Below are 26036 nucleotides of genomic sequence, written 5' to 3'. Positions count from 1 at the left end.
TTTCAATTCGAGTCTCTGTGGTTGTACGATTAGCCAGGATGAAGCACTGCCTGCAGTCCTGGGCAGAAATCTCATGTCTGAATGTCTCTTTTTACAGCATCCGCAATGGGGAGACCCACCTGAATTGGGTCTAATTCGCCAACTTCACTGACAGGCTTTCCTTCCGTCCTGGATTATTCTGGAGACCCTCCCCCCAAACCCACCCTGGCTTCATCCCTTCTGTTCTGCAATAAAGCTTTGTTCTCGCTGCCTTCTTGGTCTCAGCTGCCTTTTTCTGCCCCCTTGAGGGTTTTCCCTCCCCACAAAAGCCCCAGTGTGGCTTTCCAGAGGGAATCCACAGGGGAGACACGTCTCAGAGACAGAAAGTCTTAAAGTTGCCAAGTTTGAAGTCCCCTGGATTAGGGAGACAAAGACCCTTAAAATTTACATACCCCGACCAAATTTCTTTTTCTTTTTTCTTTTTTTTTTACAAATTTTATTGTTTAAAACACGATATGAACGGACTGACATACCTTCTTGTCTTACATTATTTTTGAGATTTACATATATATATATACACATAATATACACATCAGTTATAGACAATTATACCATATTTAAAACAATCAACCAATCTATGAACTCAAATGGAGACCTTCCTTTTGTCCCCACCAAACGTAGAACTTATTCCAGATTTTATAATAACCTGATTGAGATTTCCACAGTGGCGTAGCGTGGGTTGTCAGCACCCGGGGCAAGGCAAGTAATTTGCGCCCCCTAACCCGTGGATTTTAGCACTCGAGTCTCTTCCACTAGCTCAGGAATTCTGGGAGTTGAAGTCCATGAGTCATAAAAGAGCCAAGGTTGCCTACCCCTGAGTTAGGTTCAAGGCAAAAAAGGGTCTCTGGAGAAGAGGGAAAATGCTAGTTTAAAACTGAAACAAGGCAACTTTAAGGTGCCTCAGCTGTGATTTAGGATGAGACAAAGAGAGGACATGGCGTTGAAAATGGTTAATGGGGCATGTTTGTTCCACTCTTAGTGGACGTCAGGATAAACCCCACAAGAGAATGACCTTACAACAGATGTGAATAGGCTTGGACTACGTTTGTAGATTGAGTGCATACATCACATGGAGCGATGATGGGCTTCATCAAGATTTATGATCCCACAATTGGTTAGTTTTCTCCATCTTGTTATGTCATGTCATGTCATGTTATGTCATGTTAGGCGACAAACAATGACTTCCAACTTACAATGCCTCAGCTTCCCAAGGTTATTCCAAAGCCGGAAAAGCCAACCAACCCACCCTGCAACTTTGCCTGCTTAGGCTGAACCCCAGGAATTCATACTTGCTGCAGCGCCCGACCTATTTTCTGCCCAGACGCTGCTTATCCAAGCCAAGCCGCCTCCTTCTCTTTGGCACCTCGCCCCAAAGATTCGCCGGCCTGGCTGGAAACTCTCGCTGCTGGCGACGTGTGTCGGCGGGGGGCGGTCCCGATCGCCTCCTGCAGGGGGAACCGAATGGCCACAGAGAGTCAATACGGCAGGAGGAGGAGGAGGAGGAGGAGCAGCAGCAAGCAGCCGCAGGTGTGGCAGCTGCAGTTGTTACCTTTACCTCCGGGAAAGGAGGAGACGGGGGCGGGAGCTGGGTCGGGGGGGGGCGGGCTTGCAGGTTGAGAGCCAAGCGGAGGAGAACCGTGGTGGGAGAAAGAGAGGGAGGCAAGACGCCGCCAAGCCTCCCCACCCCCACCCGAGAAAGGAGGTGATCCGTAGCCGCGAGAGGACGGGATCCCGCTCTGGCTGGGCGCAGCGAATGCGGTTGCTTTCTACGCTCCGCCCGCTCGCTCGCTCCTCCGATCCTCGGCGAAGCGGAATCGTCCCCCTCCGGCGAGCTTAATGGGCGCCCCCCCAGATGTTGCGCCCGGTGCAGCCGGCCCCCCCTGCACCCCCCACGCTACGCCACTGGATTTCCAGGGTTAATTTGTCCATTTCTGCGCACGCCCAAATTTTATTTATCACCTCGCTTTCGTCCGGTATTTCACTCCTTTTCCAATTCTGGGCGAACGACATTCTTGCTGCTGTAATGATATGGATCAACAAATATAACTCTTCTTTGGAGTATTTCTCCTCTGTTATACCCAATAAAAAAATTCTGATCTAAACTCGACTTTGCGTCCTAGTATTTCTTTTAACCAAGTCCAAATCTTTTGCCAATACCTTTGCGTCTTACTGCAAGACCACCATACATGAAAATATGTGCCTATTTCTTCAGAGCATTTCCAACAACTAGGAGATATTGTCTTATACATTGTAGCTAAACGTGCTGGGGGGAGATGCCATCGATAAAACATTTTAAATAAATTTTCCTTATAGGCTGAGGCCAGTGTTATCCTTTTATTCCTATCCCAGAGCATTAGCCATATGTCAAGATCGATGCCATGCCCCACATTTTTGGCCCAAGACAACATAGGTTCCTTCACTTGTTCCTCAAACATTTTATATCCCAAAAGCAAACTATACAATTTCCTTAAGTGTTTGTCATCTGGACCCAATAATATTTTATCCAAAGCAGTTTCTTGGGTATTTATCCCCCATTCTTTCTTGTCTTTCCCGAATCGTGATTGTATCTGTAGATAGGCCCACCAATCTCATTTTATCCCTTGTAGTTCTAAATCGCTTCTAGATTTCAATTCCCCCTCATTATCCATAATATCTTTGTATGTAATATTATTACCCAAATTGAACAGATTTGGATAAACAATCGCTTCGAGGGTGGACAGCCAGACTGGTATTTTAGTATAGTTTTGGTTTCTAATTTTGTTCCAAATATTGAATAAGGCTTGTCTAATCCGATGTTTTTGAAAATGTCAAAATAATCCTTGTTTCTCAGTCCAAAGAAAAGCATGCCAACCAAATTGTAAATCATGGCCTTCTAAAGTTAGTAATCTTTTGTTCTTCAGAATTATCCACTCTCTAATCCAATTTAACGCTGCGGCATGGCAATCCAAATTCCCCGTTTTCCTTTGCATGCTGCAAATATTTCATTTGAATTCTTGGTTTTTTCCCTTGCCAAATGAAATTTAATGACAGTTTATTCAGATTTCAAAAGAATTCTGAATCAAGTTGTGTTGGAATATTTTGAAACAGGAACAAGATTTTAGGCAAGACGTTTATTTTAATCACTGCAATTCTCCCCAGTAGTGAAAGACTCAAGTTCCCCCGTCTTTCCAAATCACCTTTTATTTGTTTCACTATTTTATCGTAATTGTCTTCTTTAAGTGAAGTGCATCTAGCCGTGATGGTGATTCCTAAATATTTTATTTTCTTAACTATTTCTATGTCCATAGTTCTAGCCAAATTATCTTTCTGTTTATTGGTCATATTTTTAACAATCATCTTGGTTCTACCCCTATTTATTTTCAGCCCCACGACTTCACCATGTTTAACTAATTCTTACAACAATTTCAGTCCCAAATGTTGTGGGTCCTCCATGATAAAGACCAGATCATCCACAAATGCTTGAAGTTTGAAGGTTTCCTTTTTAATGTCTAATCCTTTTATCTGCGGTTCATTTCTAATTATCCTCGTTAGGACTTCTAATGTCAATATAAACAGTAATGGAGATAAGGGGCAGCCTTGCCGTGTTCCCTTTTGTATTTGAAATTTCCTAGATGCTTCCCCATTTATAATTACCTTTGCTTCCTGATTAGTATAAATTGCCCTTATTATATTTGTAAATTTTTCACCCATAGCCATATATCTAAGTTGTTGATATAAAAATGACCATTTAACATTATCAAAGGCCTTCTGGGCATCTAAGAATAACAACGCCATCTGTTGTTTGCTATGTGATTCGTAATATTCTAACGTGTCCAATATGACCCTAATGTTATGCTTAGTTTGCCTTTTAGCAAGAAAACCGTTCTGATCCACATGTATAAAATCATTTAGGAACCTTTTTAGTCGCTCTGCTATGACTGTTGTAAATATCTTGTAGTCAGAATTAAGTAGAGATATAAGTCTATAATTTTGAATTAATGTACGTTCGGCATTATCTTTCGGGATAAGGACTATGTTTGCCTCAGACCATGACTTAGGAATTCTTGCTTCTTCCAAGACCGTATTGAACACCTCCAATAAGCTAACCTCATCAGTGCTGGAAGGGAGTGGGGTTTGAGGGGGAGGGGGAGAAGAGGAGGAGAAAGAGGAGGAGGAGGAGAAGTAGGGGAAGGAGGACTGTGGTGTCCTTGGTGCTCTTGCACACCTTTCATTACACAACTAGCTAACCTCATCAGTGCTGGAAGGGAGGGGGGTTTGAGGGGGAGGGGGAGGAGGAGGAAGATTGTGGGACCTTGCTGCTCCCCCAGCTTGGTGGTTTTCTTGCACACATTTCATGACACAACTACCTAACCACAACAGTGATAGAAAGGAGTTGGGTTTTTGGAGAGGAGGAGGAGGAGTATGGGGTCCTTGATGCTCTCCATGCTTGATACTTTTATTGCAGACATTTCAAGATCATCAGTGCTGGGGGGGGGGTTGTGGAAAGCAGGAGGAAGAAGATGAAGAACTGTGTGATCTTGGAAACAAGTGTTCATTTCCCTTGCTGCGCTTATACCCCGACTCTGTGACTTCTGTTTCCTTGACTCAGGACCTGTGCTTCGCTTGATCACAAATTTGGACCTTGAGGGTTTTCGTTGGATTCTGGGTGGAACGCAGGGACCTTTAAGTCCTGCTGTGAGGAAGTGCCCCTTCATGGATTACTGCCTTGTCGTGGCGAAGGGGCTTGCGTAATTCAATGAAGCTATGAGCTATGCCGTGCAGGGCCACCCAAGACGGACAGGTCATAGCAGAGAGTTCTGACAAAACGTGATCCACTGGAGAAGGAAATGGCAACCCACTCCAGTATCTTTGCCATGAAAACCCCATGGACAGTACCAAAAGGCAAAACGATATGATGCTGGAAGATGAGCCCCTCAGGTCGGAAGGCGTCCAATATGCTACTGGGGAAGAGCAGAGGGCTAGTACTACAGTAGTAGCGCCAGAAAGAATGAAGCGACTGGGCCAAAGCCGAAAGGACGCTCAGCTGTGGATATGTCTGGTGGTGAAAGGAAAGTCCGATGCTGTAAAGATTTATTCTCCATAGGAACCTGGAATGTAAGATTCACGAATCAAGGAAAGCTGGGCGTGGTCAAACAAGAGATGACAAGACTGAACATCGACATCTTAGGTATCAGCGAACTAAAATGGACAGGAATCGGTGAATTTAATTCAGATGACCATCAGGTATACTACTGCAGGCAACAATCCCTCAGAAGAAATGGAGTAGCCTTCATAGTCAATAAAAGAGTAGGAAAAGCAATACTGGGATACAATCCTCAAAATGACAGAATGATCTCAGTTCGAATCCAAGGCAAACCATTCAATATCCCAGTAGTCCAGGTCTATGCCCCAACCACCAGTGCTGAAGAGGATGAAATTGACCAGTTCTATGAAGCACTACAGCACCTTATAGAACTAACACCAAAAATGATGTCCTTATCATCATGGGGGATTGGAATGCTAAAGTAGGAAGCCAAAAGATAACCAGAATAACAGGCAAGTTTGGCCTTGGAGTACAAAATGAAGCAGGGCACAGGCTGATAGAATTTTGTCAAGAGAATACGATGGTCATCGCAAACACTCTTTCCCAACAACCCAAGAGACGGCTGTACACATGGACATCACCAGACGGTCAACACAGAAATCAGATTGACTATGTGCTCTGCAGCCAAAAATGGAGAAGCTCTATACAGTCGGTAAAAACAAGACCAGGAGCTGACTGTGGCTCAGACCATGAGCTTCTCCTTGCAAAGTTTAGGCTTAAACTGAAGAAAGTAGGGAAAAGCACTAGGCCACTCAGGTATGAATTAAATCATATCCCTGTTGAATATACAGTAGAGGTGACAAATAGATTTAAGGAATTAGATCTGATAGACAGAGTGCCTGAAGAACTATGGACAGAGGTTCGTGACATTGTACAAGAGGTAGCAACCAAAACCATCCCAAAGAAAAAGAAATGCAAGAAAGCAAAATGGCTGTCTGAGGAAGCTTTGCAAATAGCTGAGGAAAGGAGGGAAGCGAAAGGCAAGGGAGAAAAAGAAAGATACGCCCAATTGAATGCAGAATTCCAGAGAATAGCTAGAAGAGATAAGAATGCCTTCTTAAATGAACAATGCAAAGAAATAGAAGAAAACAATAGAATAGGGAGGATCAGAGATCTTTTCAAGAAAATTGGAGAGATGAAGGGAACGTTTCATGCAGAGGTTCTCGTGTATCTAATTTTTCCCCCCGCCATTCTGTTTTCTGAGGCATCCTTGGGGTTCTCTGAGCTTGCAATTGTTTCATCACCCATCTAGGGAACAACATCACTGTTAGAAGGCTGTGGGGTTTGGGAGAAGGAGGAGGGGAGGGTTGGAGGGGAGGAAGAGGAGGAGGAGGACTCATACCTTGCCTTGCGTATTGTGCATGGACTTTGCAGTGTGCCTGGATTTCAGACCTTTTGTGTGTGTGTGTGTGTGTGTGTGTGTGTGTGTGTGTGTATTTGCGGATTTGTGCCTTCGTTCTTGGACTTTGCAACCCTGGGACTAGACGGAACAATACTAGACTCAACAGAACTTCACATTTGGGAATGGCAATAGGGGCCTGGAGCGTGTGTGTGAGGGGCGGAGACTAGACGTGGCATCAGGGACCTGCCTTCCTTTCCCCAACCGTCCAGCCAATGCAGCTCAGAGGATCCAACACCTCTTGTTCAACCAACTAATGAAAGAGGAAAGAAATGAAATCCTCACTCTATTACTCCATCCTGCTTCCTGGATGTGAAATTCCCAGTTGAGAGAATAAATAGAACGAGCAGCCCGGGTGTGGGGCAGACGGCTTCATCATGTCTTCTGGAGGTCTTCTGCTGCTGCTGGGACTCTTCACCCTCTGGGCGGAGCTGACCCCCGTCTCTGGCCAGGACCATCCAAGTGAGTTTCCAGAATGATCTTGAAACCCTTTGCTGGGAGGGGCTTACGTGATCAGAGGGCAGAGTTCTCTGCCCTCTGCAGGAGAAGAGCTCCTGGCCGTCTCCTCTTGGGCTCCTTCTGATGTCCCCAGATGCTCCTCAAAGGTCCTAGCCTGGTTGTCTTCTCTCCAGAATGGCCACCCCAGGCTCTTCATAAGCCTGTCCTCATAAGAAGACCCTGTGTCATCTGGCAGGTCTGGCAGAATCACCCAAGGGCCAGAATGTGTCCTGGTGTAGGTTGGAGAGGAGACCCTTGTCATTTACTGCTACTTCCCCCACCTCAGTTACACCAGTAGTAGCCACTATAAAAAAGATGTTGAGACTCTAGAAAGAGTGCAGAGAAGAGCAACAAAGAGGATTAGGGGACTGGAGGCTAAAACATACAAGGAACGGTTGCTGGAATTGGGTACGTCTAGTTTAATGAAGAGAAGGACGAGGGGGGACAGGATAGTAGCCTTTCAGTATCACAGGGGCTGCCCCAAAGAAGAGGGAGTCAAGCTATTCTCCAAGCACCTGACGGCTAGACAAAGAACAATGGATGGAAACTGATCAAGGAGAGATTCAACCTAGTGATAAGGAAAAATTTCCTGACAGTGAAAACAATCCACCAATGGAACAATTTGCCTTCAGCTGTTGTGGGAGCTTCATCATTGGAGGTTTTCAAGAAGAGACTGGACTGCCATCTGTCAGAAATGGTCTAGAGCACAAATGTCAAACTCGCCACATCACGTGACATGTCGCAACATATCGTGACTTTTTTTGCATTGCCGGAGCTGAGGTTGCATGATGCAACCGGCCCGCGGGCCAGCAGTTTGCCATCCCTGGTGTAAAGTCTCCTGCTTGGGTGGGGGGTTGGACTAGATGACCTACAGGGTCACTTCCAACTCTTTTATTCTAATCAAATTGCCTACACCTACCTCCATCCCTCTGCCCCACCCCACACTTCTTTGAAGGAGGGTGTCTTCCCTGCCACCTTGAAGGAGGCGGTGGTGAGACCCCTCCTCAAGAAGCCTGCCTTGGACCCGGCTGTTTTAAATAACTATCGTCCAGTCTCCAACCTTCGCTTTTTGGCGAAGGTTGTTGAGAGTGTGGTGGCGCATCAGCTTCCTCTGTTCCTGGAGGAAACTGATTATCTGGACCCGTACCAATCGGGTTTCAGACCCGGACACAGCACGGAGACGGCATTGGTCACGCTGGTGAATGATCTCTGGAGGGCTAGGGACAGGGGTTGCTCCTCTGTCCTGGTCCTATTAGATCTCTCAGTGGCTTTCGATACCATCGACCATGGTATCCTGCTGCAGCGACTCAGGGGGTTGGGAGTGGGAGGCACTGTTTTACGGTGGTTCTCCTCCTATCTCCTGGGCCGCTCGCAGTCGGTGTTGACGGGAGGGCAGAGATCCGCCCCGAGGCCTCTCATTTGTGGAGTTCCTCAGGGGTTGGTTCTCTCGCCCCCCCTGTTCAACATCTATATGAAGCCGCTGGGTGAGATCATTCGTGGTTTTGGGGTGGGGTATCATCAGTACGCTGATGATACCCAACTTTTTCTTTCCACCCCGAACCAACCCAGTGATGCCCTCGCCGTGATGTCCCGGTGCCTGGAGGCGGTTCAGGTCTGGATGGGGAGAAACAGACTTCGTCTCAATCCCGCCAAGACTGAGTGGCTGTGCATACCTTCATCCCGGGTCAACCAGACTATTCCATCTCTAACGATGGGGGGTGAGGTGTTACCCCCCGTAGATAGGGCTCACAACTTGGGCATCCTCCTGGATTCACGACTCAATTTTGAAGACCACATAGGAGCCGTGACCAGGGGGGCTTTTGCCCAGGTTCGCCTGGTGCACCAGTTGTGTCCCTATCTGGACCGAGATGCCCTATGTACAGTTACTCATGCGCTTGTGACTTCCCATTTGGACTACTGCAATGCTCTCTACATGGGGCTGCCCTTGAGGACCACTCGGAGGCTTCAACTGGTGCAGAATGCGGCCGCGCGAGTCGTGATGGGGGTTTCCCGATACTCCCATGTAACACCTCTACTCCGCGAGCTGCATTGGCTTCCGGTTGCCCTCCGGGTGAAATTCAAGGTGCTGGTCATTACCTATAAAGCCCTACATGGCTTGGGTCCGGGGTATTTGAGGGAACACCTGCTGCCAGCATCAAGTTCCCTTCGTCCAGTGCGCTCCCACAGGGAGGGTCTGCTCAGGGTCCCACCGGTAAGAGATTGCCGGCGGGTAACACCCAGGGATAGGGCCTTCTCAGTGGGGGCGCCTGCCCTCTGGAACCAGCTGCCAGTGGAGCTGAGGACTGCCCCCGACCTCCGTTCATTCCGCCGGGACCTGAAGACCTGGCTCTTCGAGCTCTCTGGCCCAGGCTGAGGATTAATTTATTTTAATTGGGGTTTTATTTGTACAGGGATAAATTTAATCTTTTTTAAACTGGTTTTAACTTTTGTATTTTTGGTTTTTAATTCCCTGTAAACCGCCCTGAGTGCTCCGGGAAAGGGCGGTATATAAATGTAATAAAATAAATAAATAAATAAATATTCTATTCTATTCTATTCTATTCTATTCTGTTCTGTTCTGTTCTGTTCTGTTCTGTTCTGTTCTGTTCCGTTCCGTTCCGTTCCGTTCCGTTCCGTTCCGTTCCATTCTATTCTATTCTATTCTATTCTATTCTATTCTATTCTATTCTATTCTATTCTATTCTATTCTATTCTATTCTATTCTATACTATTCTATTCCTTATTCCATATTCCATTCTATTCCATTCTATTCTATTCTGTTCTGTTCTGTTCTGTTCCGTTCTGTTCTGTTCTATTCTATTCGATTCTATTCCATTCCATTCTATTCCATCCCATCCCATCCCATCCCATCCTATCCTATCCTATCCTATCCTACTCTTTATTGTCCTTCTCCAACCTTTTTCTAACCTTTGGATAACCTTCTGGATCAATGGTGCTTTGAGTCCTGCACAGAATAATAATAATAATAATAATAATAATAATAATAATAATAATAATAATAATAATAATAATAATAACAACAACAACAACAACAACAACAACAATAACAATAACAACAACAACAACAACAACAACAACAACAACAACAACAACAATAATAATAATAATAATAATAATAATAATAATAATAATAATAATAATAATAAAGTTGGAAGGGACCTTGGAGGTCATCTAGTCCAACCCCCTGCTCAGGCAGGAAACCCTATACCATTTCAGACAAATGGCTGTCCAGTCTCTTCTTAAAAACCTCCAGTGTTGGAGCATTCACCACCTCTGGAGGCAGGTTGTTCCACTGGTTAATTGTTCCAACTGTCAGGACGTTTCTCCTTAGTTCCAGGTTGCTTCTCTCCTTGATGAGTTTCCATCCATTGCTTCTTGTCTTGCCTTCAGGTGCTTTGGAGAATAGCTTGACTCCCTCTTCTTTGGGGCAGCCCCTGAGATACTGGAAGACTGCTATCATGTCACCCCTCACCCTTCTCTTCATTAAACTACACATCCCCAATTCCAGCAGTCGTTCCTTGTATGTTTTAGCCTCCAGACCTCTAATCATCTTTGTTGCTCTTCTCTGTACCCTTTCTAGAGTCTCAACATCTTTTTTACATCGTGGTGGCCAAAACTGGATGCAGTATTCCAGGTGTGGCCTTACCAAGGCCTTGTAAAGTGGTATCAGTACTTCACTTGATCTTGATTCTATTCCTCTGTTAAGGTTTGAGTCTCTGTTTAATTCCCCTTTCAAGAATCCTCTTATGAATGAAGGCGAATTTACATGTCCCAGGATAATGTTGCAGAATCTGGTCCCCGTGACTGAGTCAGATTGGATCCTGCAAGAACTCTCTTGGCCTTTAAGACCTACTTCCCATGGAATCACCTTAAAGCTCATTTGGCTAAAATTGGCCTTTTAAGTTTGGGATTTTATGGAGGAATCTGAACTTTGAGAGAAACAGCAACTAGGAACTCTCTGAAGTGGACAAAGTCACTGTGTTGCCTTATGTGCACAACACGGAGACTCCATGGAAGAGAGCTACAGATAACTGCTGGAAGCTATGAAGAACTGGGAATATCCAAGGAATAACAGGATAACAGAGTTGGAAGGGACCTTGGAGGTCATCTAGTCCAACTCTATGCTTGAGCAGGAGACCCACCATTCCTGGAAAATGTTTCTCCAGTGTCTTCTTAAAACCTTCCGGTGATGGAACATCCACAGTTTCAGAAGGGAAGCTGTTCCACTGGTTAATTGTTCTTACTGTGAGGAAATTTCTCCTTAGTTCCGGGTTGCTTCACTCCTTGATTAGTTTCCATCCGTTGCTTCTTGCAATGAAGTCATTTTGGATATATTTTTTTCTTGCAGAGGGTTAACTGGCCCATGCAATCAATGTGAATTTCATCCAAGGATTCAGAGCTTCATTGAAGAGCAGAGGACCCAGGAGAAACCCTTGTGGCCCCACACTTGATCTCTCCTGGTGGATCCTGGGTGTTCTGAGAATCTAGTTTGCACATTGCTCACCTTTCCCTGCCATTCTTGGTAATGTCATCAGTGCAGCAAGATTGGCCCATGGATAGGAAGGCTTGGTACACTGCAGCTTCTCCTACCTGCTTGGCGTATTTTTTTATTCCTTGCTCCTTCCCCTGTCCTTGTTCCTCCTTAACCAGAGTTAGTTATAGGTTTGGGGGGGGTGAGGGAGGGGCCCTCTGGGCTGATTAGGGCAGACAGAAGACCGAACTGAAATTCCTAAATTTCACAAGACAGAGAGAACTTCATCTGCACTGAGAGACGGAACATGTTTGCATTAAGCAAAGTTTGAGAATTCAGAATTCCTGGATGTTATTGCATAGCAATAGGCCTCACCGATACCAAACATTAAAAACAATAGACAAGTAATAATTGCTTCGATTTTTCCAGATGGCAATTGGTGTGAACTGCTCAGTTGCAGTTCAGAGGCTGGGTTGACCCTATTGAGTAAATCCTGCAAAGAGGGAACAATTCAATTTTACAAAAATGATCGATATAAAAGGAAGATATAGGGGGGGGGGATATACTACAGGCCACCCAACCAAGCAGAAGAAATAGATGACCTCTTGGCAAATCAATTAACAGATGTACATAGGAAACACACCACAGTAGTAATGGGAGACTTTAACTACCCTGATATTAACTGGGAGACAAATTCTGCAGCAAGTGGGAGATAGAACAGATTCCTAACCAACTTGGCTGACAACTTTGTCACCCAAAGTATGGAGATGGGAACTAGAGGAAAACCTAGAATGGATGTAATTCTTACTAATGGAGAAGAAGTGATAGAGGGAGTTGAAATTGCCAGAACTTTGGGCCAGAGTGACTATGTCATACTGGAATTCAATTCAATGCAAACACAAGCAGTAGAAAATAATCCAACTAGTGTCCTAAACTTTAAAAGAGCTGATTTTAAAAAAACTCACAGAGAGCCTAGGAAAGACTAAAGGGGAAAACAACTCAAGAGGCCTGGGAAACTCTGAAAAATATGATCATAAAAGCCCAGTCCAGCACAATACCATTGAAAAAGAAAAACAAGAAATTCAAGAAAAAACCAGCATGATTGCATAAAATCTCTCCGATCAAACTAAAAGACAAAAAAGGATATGTACCAAAAATGAGAAGAGGGATACATAACTAAGGCAGAATATCAGCAGACAGCCAGAACATGCGAAGATGAAGTCAGGAAAGCAAAGGCTCGGAACGGACAAAGACTTGCAACAAAAGTCAAGATGATTAAAAAAAAGTTTCTTTCAACATATAAATAACAAAAAAAGTCAAGGAAACTGTAGGTCCACTAAAGAGAGCAGATGGCAAGGAAGTAACAGGCAGCAAAGAGAAAGCAGAGCTGCTAAATTCATTCTACTGGTCTACAAGGAGAAAGCCTCGGAAATGAAAGTAGCTACATTTTTGCCAGAATTAGGTAACCAACAAAGGAAAATTAAGTCCTGAGTATTAATTGGCTCCAGTTTCCAAGATACAGCTTCAGGTCAAAATTGCATCAAAATAATTCCAAATTACAAGGGGGTGTGTGCTATTTGCATTGTTTACACAATTTTGAGGCATCTTGGCTTCTGAGGGAAAATATCACACAATTGTTCCTTGAAAATGTTAGGCAATGACACTTTCACAAGCCACCAGATGTAACTGTATAATGCATAGATCTGACCAAGACTAATGTATCTTGCAATAAAAGAACTAAATTACAGCTAGGTAATAATCTTTAGTCTCAAAGTGAAGATACATTTATACACTTCCATGTGGTACCATTTTCATTGTTCTACCATACTTTGTCGAGAAGTTACGAGACATCATGATCATTAGACACCTCCCTCCCTTGTAGGCAAATATACTCACCTATGTATAAATCTTTATGGTGAAATATCTTGAAAACTTTAGCCTACCAGCACTTTTATCACCTGTCTTCTAATTTAGAATAGAATAGAATAGAAATTAGAATAGAATAGAATAGAATAGAATAGAATAGAATAGAATAGAATAGAATAGAATAGAATAGAATAGAATAGAATAAAGAATAGAATAGAATAGAATAGAATAGAATAGAATAGAATAGAATAGAATAGAATAGAATAGAATAGAATAGAATAGAATAGAATAGAATAGAATAGAATAGAATAGAATGGAATGGAATGGAAAGGAATGGAATGGAATGGAATGGAATGGAATGGAATGGAATAGAATGGAATAGAATAGAATAGAATAGAATAGAATAGAATAGAATAGAATAGAATAGAATAGAATAGAATAGAATAGAAAGGAATGGAATGGAATGGAATGGAATGGAATGGAATGGAATAGAATGGAATGGAATAGAATAGAATAGAATAGAATAGAATAGAATAGAATAGAATAGAATTAGAATAGAATAGAATAGAATAGAATAGAATAGAATAGAATAGAATAGAATAGAATAGAATAGAATAGAATAGAATAGAATAGAATAGAGCTGGAAGGGACCTTAGAGGTCTTCTAGTCCAGCCCCCCGCTCAAGCAGGAGAACCATCTCGGACAGGTGATTGTCCAGTCTCTTCTTAATTCATCTAATCGAAATATGTAAGAATAACACATTTTATCTCGGAGGTCAATAATTTCCCCAAATTGCACAATCTTCATGCCTAAACTATACCGCAACCTATTAAAAACATAACTGTACAAGACAGACTAGAAATAAAAATTACAATAAGCAAGGAAATGGTTAGAGAACGCCTATCTGATCTTCTCAAATATTAATCACGGAGTCCTGATGGATCTCACCCCAGAGATCTGAAGGAACTGGCAGACGTGATCTCAGAACCATTGCACCATATTTTTCCAAAATCCTGGACCATCAGGGAACTACCTGAGGACTGGAAAACGGCTGATGTGGTTCCCATCTTCAAAAAAGGAGGGGGGGGGAAACGGACCCAGGAAACTACAGACCAATCAACCTAACATCACCCACCTGGGAAGATCCTGGAAAAGATAATAAAAAAAAACAGATCTGTGAACCTCTAGAAACAAATAACGTTATAACTAGAAGCCAGTTTGTTAAAAACCGATCATGCCAGGCCAATCTTATTTCACTCTTTGACAAACTGAAGTTGCGGGTGCTTCATCACTGGGAGTTTTTATGAAGAGACTGGACAGCCATTTGACTGAAATTGTATGGCAGGGGTGTCAAACTGCCGGCCCGCGGGCCAGATGCGTCATGGCGAAACCGCACGCACCCCATTGCCGGCAATGGGTAAAAAAGTTGCGATGTGTCACAACACGTCACGTGACGTGGCGAGTTTGACACCCCTGTTGTATAGGTCCTCCTGCTTGAGCGGTGGGCTGGACTACAAGACCTCTAAGGTCCCTTCCAGCTTTGTGCTGTCACGTCAGAACTATGTAATGCATATCGTGCTGCCACCATGTGGTTGTTTGGGAGAATTACAACATTATGCTAATGTGGTCAGCCAATCCCTCCCATTTTGTGACGTACTTCCTCCTCCTTCTTAACTCCGTACTTTCACCCCTCCCATTCTGCGACGTACTTCCTACTCCTTCTTCCTCCGTGCTTCACCTCCACCATAACATGCGGACACAGTAGATTCCATTACTGTCTACCACATCTTGTTTTGCTGTAATCTTCTCTGCATGCAAATAAAGGTACTTCTGGATAATAAAAGGTACTTTCATGAGTTCTGCTATCTGGCAAGGGCTGTTAACAGTGATAGTATCCGCTTATACAGGCCAGGCACAGGGGTCTTAGCAAGGGGATAAATCATTAAACAACCGTCAGAGTCAGAATAAGCTCTATTCAGATTGATTGATCTCCAGGGTCCCTTCCATTTCATTTTTATAGAAAGGGAAATCATTTTACATCAGGAAGGTGTAATAACAAGGAACATGACAACAGGGGCCTGCCTAGGTTTCCCTCAGAGTAGCCAGCCAATCCAACTTTTGGGATTTCCTGCTCAACCATCTTGCGAAAGAGAAAGGAACTCGGATTCTCACTGCATTACGTCACCCTGCTTCCTGGATCTGCAGGTGTGAAACTCCCAGTGGGGAGAATAAATAGAGCGAGCAGCCCGGGTGTGGGGCAGACGGCTTCATCATGTCTTCTGGAGGTCTTCTTCTGCTGGGACTCCTCACACTCTGGGCAGAGCTGACCCCCATCTCCGGCCAGGACCGTCCAAGTGAGTTTCCAGAATGATCTTGAAACCCTTTGTTGAGAGGAGCCAAAGTAATCAGAGTTCTTCCCTCAGGGAGGGAAAACCAAGAACCCCGGTCTAGAACCTCTGGCTTGGTGGTGCCTCTTCTGAGAAGCTTCTTGAGATGGTAGTTGGCTGCTACAAAGGTGCTTTTCGAGAGGCACGTGGACTTTGTTTTCTTGATGTTTCACTTCTCATCCAAGAAGCTTCTTCCGTTCTTCACTTCCTGGATGAGAAGTGAAATATTTTCAAGTCATAAAGTAAGAAAGTCCAGTTGCCTTTTGGAAAAGCACCTTTGAGACCACCGTGACTTCCCTAATGGAGAATCTCCATTAACATGCTGACTAGGAAACCAAATAACCAAATTAATCCATCCCAGATGGCTCTCGGTTGCTTGCAATCTGAGCGTGCTAAGAGGGCACCAGGTTGGGGAAGCACCTTGAAGATTCTTGTGCTAGTTAATCAAATAACATCTCCCTCTCCATATTGCAAAGGGTTTTGCTCTCTTCCTGCTGAAACCGGACCATGTAAAGCCAGAATGCCTCGGTTCTACTACAACCCGGCTTCAAACCAATGTCAGCAGTTTATTTATGGTGGATGCAAGGGGAATGACAACAATTTTAAGACCCTGGATGAATGTCGCTACACCTGTGTTGGTAAGTGGGGAAGGATTTGTGGACTGGCCTCTTCATCGAAAAAGAATTGCTGTCTCCCAAAATTAAGCATAACGTAAGACCCTGGTTCTCACAACAGGCTAGGATTGATTCAGTATAAGGGAATCTTTGTCACTCAGGGTTGAACTGTGGAGTTTCTCTGAGCTTGGTCTTCTTGGAGATGTTTCATTACTCAGCTAGGGAAGATCTTCAGTGCTAGAAAGGAGGAGGAGGAGGAGGAGGAGGAGGGGGAGGGGGAGGAGGAGGAGGAGGAGGAGGAGGAGGAGGAGGAGAACTGTGCGGTCCTTGGTGCTCTCTGAGCTTTGTCATTTTCTTGCAGACATTTCATGACCCAGCCAGGGAACATCATCACTGCAGTAGAGTTTGGGCTTTTCTGCCTGTTTAGATACTTCAGCTTTCCCTGCAAGTGGTGGGGGTGGGGTTTCCTTCTTGGCATTTGCTGGTTTGGGGAATTACTTTCTGCTGAGCTATGTGTCCCTGATTATGTGGATGTTGGCGTGAGGGATCCATCCTGCCCGGTCCATGAACCACCAAGGGCCCAATTCTGAGGGAGCCCAGGTGCCTGTGCTGAGGCAGCCAGCTCAGGACTTCGACCTCCCCATTTAGCCAAAGAACTTCAGGCAACTTCCAGGAGGTCCAAGGAAAGAAGACCTCTCTGGTTGTGCGTCCCCCTCTTGGGGGAGGGCGCTGTCTTACCCTCTCTGTGTTATTTGGGGAGGGGGCTGAGGGAGTGTGCAGGACCAGCAGAGAAATCTCTGCCTCCCATTCCCCAGAATTCCTCCTTCCTCTTTGGTGGGCTTGTCCATGTCCACCCCCAGCATCCGGGGCAAGAGAGGGGAGCCCAGTTCTAGAGACCCCCCCCCCAGGGTCCTGAGAGGCCTACCCAGCAGGGAATGGCTCTGCTTTGTGGGGAAGGAGGTGGGGAGGTGGGATCTGGCAGCATCTCATCTGGAAGTGTGGAGATGTTTTGGCTCCTAAAAGAGGTGGGATCTTCCTTGTTCTGGAATTCCAATTCCAGGAGAGTCTGTCAGCCTTGGGATCTTCTGTTTTGCAGAAAAGCCTGGAGTGTGTCCCCGGGGCCCTCAACAACAGGGCCAGCAAGACAAGATTACTTGTCGCAAGAATTGTGAAAATGACTGGAAATGTCCTGGGGAGAAGAAATGTTGCCATTACTTATGTCTGGCTTTGTGCATGGATGCCGTCCATGAAACATTTGGTAGGTGTCGCACATTGTCACTTGTGTAGTTTGCTCAGTCCAGAGGAACGGCTGTGCGGTGTCTCCTCGGCCTAGACGTGGTCTGGGCACCTGCAGGTTTCTCTGGGGTCTTTAAGGCTCTCCTCATGTCCATCAAAGTTGGAGTTGATGTATACAAGGAAGATGCAGTGATGCTAAAGAAGAATTTGGTGTTCTAGGGCCCTTCTTCCTAAGGGATCTCCTTCCCCATTCTGTGGAAGCCATGAGGCTGATCCCATCGTCCCTTGACCTCTTCTCCTCCTGAACTACCATTGGTAGAATGGTGCCCTTCCCATTCCAGCTGTCCTTGTGTTGGAGAAGATGGTCCTCCTGCCAGCCTGGTCAGGATGCCAGAAGGTCCCAGGCAAGGAGGTCTTCCAGGAGGAGGAGAGGCTGGGCCAGAACCCCTTGCCCACTTTGGTCCAGCTCATCCTCTGGGCAGACCACAGCTGGTCCAATCTCAGGTGATCAGAAGGTCCACCATAGCTGCTCCAGGGGCACCAAAGATAGGCTCACATTTCTGACTGTAAGAAATTAGCAATCTCCCATGAAAGTGTTCTTGCCCAAGCTCTAAATGGCAGCCTTGAGGTCTCCTGGAAAGAGAGGATGGGGAAGAGACCCTGGAGGTCTTCTAGTCCACCTTTCTTCCAGAAATCCTCCAAGTCTGACTTAGGAAGCTCCTGTGAACATGCCCTTTTCTCTGCTCCAAGCAGTGGCCTTGAGGTCTCCTAGAAAGAGGGGATTGGGGGGAGGGAAATGCCATTCTAGTCCATCTTTCTTCCAGTGTAGATCATCCCGGGCAAATGAATGTCCCACCTTTGCTTTGCTTTGCCATGGAGAAGAGCTGGTCAACCTATTCTCCAAAGCAGCTAAAGACAGGACAAGAAGCAACGGATGGAAACTAATCAAGGGGAAATCAAATCTAGAACTAAGCAGAAACTTCCTGACAGCGAGAACAATTAATCCAGGGGTCTTCAAACTTGGCCCTTTGATGACTTGTGAACTTCAACTCCCAGAATTCCTCAGGCAGAATTCTGAGAGTTGAAGTCCACAAGTCATCAAAGGGCCAACTGCTCGCCTCCAGAAGTTGTGGGTGCTCCATCACTGGAGGTTTTCAAGAAGAGGCTGGACAACCATTTGTCCAGAAGGGCACAGGGTCTCTTCTTTGAGCAAGGTGTTGTACGAGGAGACCCCTGAGGTTCCTTCCCACTTTGTTAGTCTGTATTCTTCTTGAAGCCCTCAGTGATGGAGCCCCATAACTCCAGGGTTCCTGGCGCTCCCAATCAGGCCATTCCTCCCAATTTCAAGTTCCGTTTTCCACGGTTGTAAGAATGGGTAGGGTGAAGTACCGGGGGCAGTTTTGGACAGAAACCTGACATCTGAATTTTGTTTTTACAGCCTCACCAACAAGGAGAACCTCCTGAACTGGGCACAATTGACAAACTGAGAGAATCTTCTTCTGTCCTGGAGACCATCCCCCCAAACCCACCCTGGGTTCGCTCCTTCTTCCCTGGAATAAAGCATTGGTTCTAGCTGCCCTCATGGTCTCAGGTGTCTTCTTCTGCCCCATTGACCCATGTCCCGTCCCCCCCATGTCAGAGGAAGAGGGGCTGAACGGCATCACATGTTCCCTAACGTGGATTTCCACAGAGGAACCACCTCTTGGAGCTAGAAATTCCTGAAACCCAGTCCCTACGATGGGTTTACTCCAGAGTTAAGTCTGCTACTCTGTGATGGTTCCATACAGATGATCTAGACCAGAGGTCCCCAACCTTTGGGGCACCAGGGACCGGTTCCGTGGAGAGAGGTTTTTCCATGGACCGAAGGGTGTGTGGTTTTGTGTGCTGCCTGCATGCCGCAGATGGGGCTTTGCTTGTTTGCGCAGACTGGTTGCTGGCATGCTGTGGCCCAGTACTGGTCCATGAACCAGGAGTCGGGGACCTCTGATCTAGACCAGGGGTGTCAAATTGCCGGCCCACAGAAGCTGCGCTCACCCCAGGTCTGGCAAGGGGGGGAAAGTCATGATATGTCGCAACACGTCACATGACGCGGCGAGTGTGACACCCCTGAACTAGCCAATGAGGCAAAGCAGACAAATGTTGTGTCTTTATTTAAATTAAGCAAAACAGGAAAAAAAGAAAAGAAAATCATCAGGAAAGAAAACAGAACATCAGGAAAACTATTAGATACTTGCGGGCTTATGCATGTAGATATACACGTCTGTTTTAAACATGTATCTATGTCAGGACCCACCCCAATCCACGTCTTAGGAAAACAAAAACTCTTGGAGTCAGTTCTAGTCCAAAAGGAATTTTTACTAGGACATGCTTGGTTGTGGAAATACAAGACAGGACTTGGTATTGTTTTACAAATTGAAACTCTATAAAGGGATCCCGGTTCAACCCCCCTTCCCTCAACCCCATTTTTTTAAAAAATCCTATTTATATTCCGCCCTTCTCCGAAGACTCAGGGCAGCTTACAATCTAAAGCACAAATCAATGTGCTTAGCAATAGCCTTCATTCTATGTATATGCCTGCTTATTAGGGCTTTCGGGGGGGGGGCAAGCAGCATTATTACAAAGTCAGATTATTGCCCCCAACAATCTGGGTCCTCATTTTACCTACCTCGGAAGGATGGAAGGCTGAGTCAACCTTGAGCCTGGTGGGACTCGAACCTGCACTAATTGCAGGCAGCTGGTGTTACTTAAGGAGGCATTAGCCCACTGCTCCACCAAGGCTCTTAGCCTTGGTCAGCTCCCATCATTTTACTTCGTGTCATCCCTTTCGTGGGAAAAAAGGAACTTTGAATCTTTATGGTTATTGCCTTCTTCCTCTCCAGTATTAAATGAAGACGCAGGCCAGATGCCCTCTTCTCTAACCCTCCCTTTTGTTCCCCCCAGTTCAAAAGGTTCCCTTGGTCTTTGAAATAACCTAAGGCAGGCTGAATCCACATGCGCTCCTCTTTCCTTGGGAGATGGCAGAATCCATGGGGGGGATAATGTTTTAAACATACATTTATGAATGTGATATAAATGGATTCTGACAATCTATATAACTGTCCACACAAAATCTCCTTTGCCTGGCATCAGTTCATACGTCTCCAATAATTTCATCTCCTCGATGTGGAGAGGGAGGGATGGACAGATGATATAAATCGGAGGGCTGGACTAGAAGACCTCCAAGGTCCTATTCTATTCTATTCTATTCTATTCTATTCTATTCTATTCTATTCTATTCTATTCTATTCTATTCTATTCTATTCTATTCTATTCTATTCTATTCTATTCTATTCTATTCTATTCTAATACAGACTCGAACACTGGGCACTATCTAACAAAATGAAATTCAATTGTGAAAAAAGTAAGGTTCTACATTTAGGCAGGAAAAATCAAATGCACAGGTATAGTATAGGTGGTACCTTGCTCAATAGTAGTAACTGTGAGAGGGATCTCGGAGTCCTAGTAGACAATCACTTCAATATGAGCCAGCCGTGTGCTGCAGCTGCCAAAAAAGCCAACACAGTGCTAGGCTGCATTAACAGAGGGATAGCATCAAGATCAAGTGAAGTACTAATACCACTTTACAATGCTTTGGTAAGGCCACACCTGGAATACTGCATCCAGTTTTGGTCACCACGATGTAAAAAAGATGTCAAGACTCTAGAAAGAGTGCAGAGAAGAGCAACAAAGATGATTGGGGGACTGGAGGCTAAAACCTATAGGGAACGGTTGCTGGAATTGGGTATGTCTAGTTTAATGAAGAGAAGGGTGAGGGGTGACATGATAGCAGTGTTCCAATATCTCAGGGGCTGCCCCAAAGAAGAGGGAGTCAAGCTATTCTCCAAAGCACCTGAAAGCAGGACAAGAAGCAACGGAGGGAAACTAGTCAAGGAGAGAAGCAACCTGGAACTAAGGAGGAATTTCCTTACAGTGAGGACAATTAACCAGTGGAACTCCTTGCCTCCAGAAGCTGTGAATGCTCCAACACTGGAAGTTTTTAAGAAGAGACTGGACAGCCATTTGTCTGAAATGGTATAGGGTTTCCTGCCTTAGCAGGGGGTTGGACTAGATGACCTCCATGGTCCCTTCCAAGTAGTAGTAGTAGTAGTAGTAGTAGTAGTAGTTGTTGTTGTTGTTGTTGTTGTTGTTGTTGTTGTTATTATTATTATTATTATTATTATTATTATTATTATTATTATCATCATCATCTATATTTCTCCTATTGTATGCCCCAAATGCAATTATCCAAGGTGTTTGTGCTCAGATTCTCAGGAAATCCTCTCTCCCTTCCCCCCCCCCACACAAAGTGGTCTGTCCCAGGTATGCCTTCCCCACATGACCAAGGCAAATGGTCTCTCCTGGTTTATATGGCTTTGCTGCTCTGCTCTTAGCGTCCTTCTTTACAAAACTCTTCCCGCAACACACAGAACAAACCGCCTCGTTCACACAGATCCTCCTCAAAGGGCAGCTGTGTTTCCAGCTGCAGCAAAGAGATTTACGGCTAGCAAGAGTTGGAGACTGTCACGCATTCCTCAGAAAACAGGTCTTCTGTCGATCAATCAATCAGAATAGAGCTGGAAAGGGACCTTGGAGGTCTTCTAGTCCAAACACCCTGCTGAAGCAGGAGACCCTAGACCAGGGGTCTTCCAACTTGGCCCTTTGATGACTTGTGGACTTTAACTCCCAGAATTCCTCAGCCAGACACGCTGGCTGAGGAATTCTGGGAGCTGGAGTCCACAAGCAGGGGTCTTCCAACTTGGCCCTTTGATGACTTGTGGACTTTTAACTCCCTGAGGAATTCTGGGAGTTGAAGTCCACAAGTCATCAAAGGGCCAAGTTGGAAGACCCCTGCCCTGTACCACTTCAAACAAGTCGCTTTCATCAATCTCATCTTGAAAATCTCCAGTGATGGAGCACCCACAACTTCTGAAGTCATTCGGCCGATCAATTTTTCTCAACTGTCAGAGAAAGTTCTAGGTTGGTTCACTAATGATCTTCTACCCGTTATTTCTTGCAATGGGGTAATTTTGGATTTCATTTCTTTCCTCCAGAGGGTTCATTCTCTCATGCAATCAACATGTTATTTCCTCCCTCTCTTCATCCAGGGACTCAGAGCTTCATTGAAGAGCAGAGGACCCAGGAGAAACCCTTGGGGCCCCACCCTCGATCTCTCCTGGCGGATCCTGGGTGTTCGGAAAACCTGGTTTGCATATTGCTCACCTTTCACTGCCATACTGGGTAACGTCATCAGTGCAGCAAGATTGATCCATGGATAGGAAGGGTTGGTACACAGCAGCTTCTCCTACCTGCTTGGCGTATTTTTTATTCCTTGTTCCTTCATCTGTCCTTTTTCTTCTTTAACCAGGGTTGGTTAATAGATCACGTGAAGTACTAATGCCACTTTACAACGCCTTGGTAAGGCCACACCTGGAATACTGCACCCAGTTTTGGTCACCACGATGTAAAAAAGATGTCAAGACTCTAGAAAGGGCACAGAGAAGAGCAACAAAGATGATTGGGGGACTGGAGGCTAAAACATATGAAGAACGGTTGCTGGAATTGGATATGTGTAGTTTAACGAAGAGAAAGACAAGGGGTGACATGATAGTAGCCTTCCAGTATCAGGGTCTGCCCCAAAGAAGAGGGAGTCAAGCTATTCTTCAAAGCGCCTGAAAGCAGGACAAGAAGCAACGGATGGAAACTCACCAAAGAGAGAAGCAACCTAGAACTAAGGAGAAATTTCCTGACTCTTAGAACAATTAACCAGTGGAACCACCTGCCCCCAGAAGCGGTGAATGCTCCAACACTGGAGGCTTTTAAGAAGAAACTGGACAGCCATTTGCCTGAAATGGTACAGGGTTTCCCGCCTGAGCAGGGGGTTGGACTAGATGACCTCCAAGTCCCTTCCAACATCATCATCATCATCATCATCATCATCATCATCATCATCATCATTATTATTATTATTATTATTATTATTATTATTATTATTATTATTATTATTATTGGCGGTGAGGGGGGGGCAGCCTGGGCTGAGGAGTGTTCTCAGCTGGCAGTTGGAAGACCTGATGGAAATTCCTAAATTGCACAACACGGAGAGAACTTGAGCTGCACTGAGAGATGGATTTGGGTTAGGCAAGATTTGAGAATGCAGAATCCCTGGAAATTATTGCACAGCAATAAGCCTCACCAATACCGAATTTTAAAAATAGCAGTTAAATAATAACTGCTTAGAAGACCTTAGAAGATTGCAATTGGTGTGGCAGGGCTGCTCAATTGCAGCTCAGATGTGAGGACGGAGGCCTGGTTGGCCCTGTTGAGTAAATCCTGCAAAGAGGTGTGGGAAGTCAGCTCCCCAGAGAAGGAAATATTAAAAGGGCAGAAAAAAATATATTTCCTCAAAAGATCTTAAAGAGGCAGAAAAGCATCCCCAGTTTTTCTTAATAGCCCCAAGTCTCCCTCCCCCAAGCGGAAACCAGCTCTGTAGAAATGCAGATGTGATCATCCATTCAGGAAGGTTGGAGGCCCCAGCTAGAAGATTAAGAAGACACCTAAAACCTACATACCCCAGCCAAACTCTAAGACAGGACATAATAGGATCAAGCCACAGATGCCAAAGGGGCACCCCCAGACTCAGGTCAAAGTACATGACACAGGAAATACAAAGCCTCAAACAGGAAGAGGAAACAACCTCAGGAGCCTCAGGGGGTATAAAACCCACTCCCTACATGTGCTTTTCTCTCTTTTCTTCCACAGCCATCTTCCTGTCTGGCTCTCCTCTTCCATAAACTGCAACCTTCTTTCTAAAGCAGTCACCATGTTGCTTATTCCCGGCTTGGACTGAACCATGACAAACACTTTTCCTTCAACAGATTTATACTCCTTGCAGACAGCTGATCATTCGCAAAATGATCAGCATTCTCTGTGGGCGCACCTGCCTTCTGGAATCAGCCGCCTGTGGAGCTCCAAATGGCTCCCGACCTTCGCTCTTTTCGCCGTGACCTGAAAACCTGGTTATTCGAGCTTGCCGGCCTGGACTGAGGGATTGGGGTTTTAAATTTCATAATTTAATTTATTTTGTTTCGGGCTAAATTTAATTTAATCTATTTTTAACTTTTATATGTCATATTTTAATTGCCCTGTACACTGCCCTGAGTCCCTCGGGAAAAGGGTGGTATATAAATCAAATAAATAAATCAAGTAAATAAATCAAATGTATATATGTATATGTATATGTATATGTATATGTATATGTATATGTATATGTGTATGTGTATGTGTATGTATATGTATATGTATATGTGTATGTGTATGTGTATGTGTATGTGTATGTGTATGTATATGTATATGTATATGTATATGTATATGTATATGTATATGTATATGTATGTATATATATATGAAGCTGAAAACGCTTCTTGGATGAGAAGCCAAATGTCTTCAGAGATAAACCAGAAAGTCCAGTTGCCTCTTTGAAAAAACACCTTTGGGTTGCACACATTTCATTACACAACTAGCTAACGTCATCAGAACTAGAAGGGAGTGGGGTTTGTGGCGAGGAGGAGGAGGAGGAATTGTGGGAGTTTTGTCCCTAGAGGCTTTCAAGAAGAGACTGGACTGCCATCTGTGAGTCCAGTTTGGGTGGGGTAGGGGAGGTGTTGGACTAGATGACCTACAAGGTCCCTTCCAACTCTATTATTCTGATTCTGCAAGTCTGTTCAGGAGGAGGAGGAAGAGGAGGAGGAAAAGGTGAAGGAGTAGTTCTGTCAGGATATCTCCAGCTAGAGAGTTATGGATCTCTGCAGAGCCTAACCCTATAAATAAGGCTCCGCGTGGTATTTATTTGGAATAGAATAGGGAATGGGGGATAGGATAGGATAGGATAGGATAGGATAGGATAGGATAGGATAGGATAGGATAGGATAGGATAGGATAGGATAGGATAGGATAGGATAACAGAGTTGGAAGGGACCTTGGGGGTCTTCTAGTCCAACCCCCTGCTCAAGCAGGAGACCCTATATGGGTCAGCTTGGACAAATGGTTGTCCAATCTGTTCTTAGAAACCTCCAGTGTTGGAGCACCCACAACTTCTGGAGGAAACTTCTGTCCCACTGCTTGATGGTCCTCGCTGTCAGGAAATTTCTCCTCAGTTCCAGGTTGCTTCTCTCCTTCATGAGTTTCCATCCATGGCTTCTTGTCCTGCCTTCATGGGGTTTGGAGAAGAGGTGGAACCCCCCCCTCTCCTTTGTGGCAGCCCCTCAGATATTGGAGCACTGCTGTCATATCCCCCCTCGTCCTTCTCTTCATTAAACTAGACATGCCCAATTCCTGCAACCATTCATTTACTTTAGTCTCCAGTCCTCTCATCGTTTTTGTGGCTCTT

At 45.0% G+C, this 26036-nt stretch overlaps 1 protein-coding gene and 1 long non-coding RNA gene across 2 annotated transcripts in view; one reads left to right on the top strand and one right to left on the bottom strand.

The window, feature by feature from the left end:
• LOC310639353 (kunitz/BPTI-like toxin) overlaps nucleotides 1–26036 on the top strand; it is a 210302-nt gene that overhangs the window by 26045 nt on the left and 158221 nt on the right. The gene's annotated exons all lie outside the window — the stretch shown is intronic.
• Nucleotides 241–2203, bottom strand: LOC310639374. Its single transcript, XR_014492280.1, has 2 exons — nucleotides 1938–2203; nucleotides 241–685 (listed from the first exon to the last, which is right to left on the bottom strand). It is a non-coding gene; the product is annotated as an uncharacterized lncRNA (long non-coding RNA).

This window comes from Vipera ursinii (genome assembly GCF_947247035.1).
Source record: "Vipera ursinii genome assembly, chromosome: 3".
Classification (NCBI taxonomy): Eukaryota; Metazoa; Chordata; class Lepidosauria; order Squamata; family Viperidae; genus Vipera; species Vipera ursinii.
The sequence above is the reverse complement of the archived record's forward strand: the minus strand, read 5'-3'. Positions and strand labels throughout refer to the sequence as shown.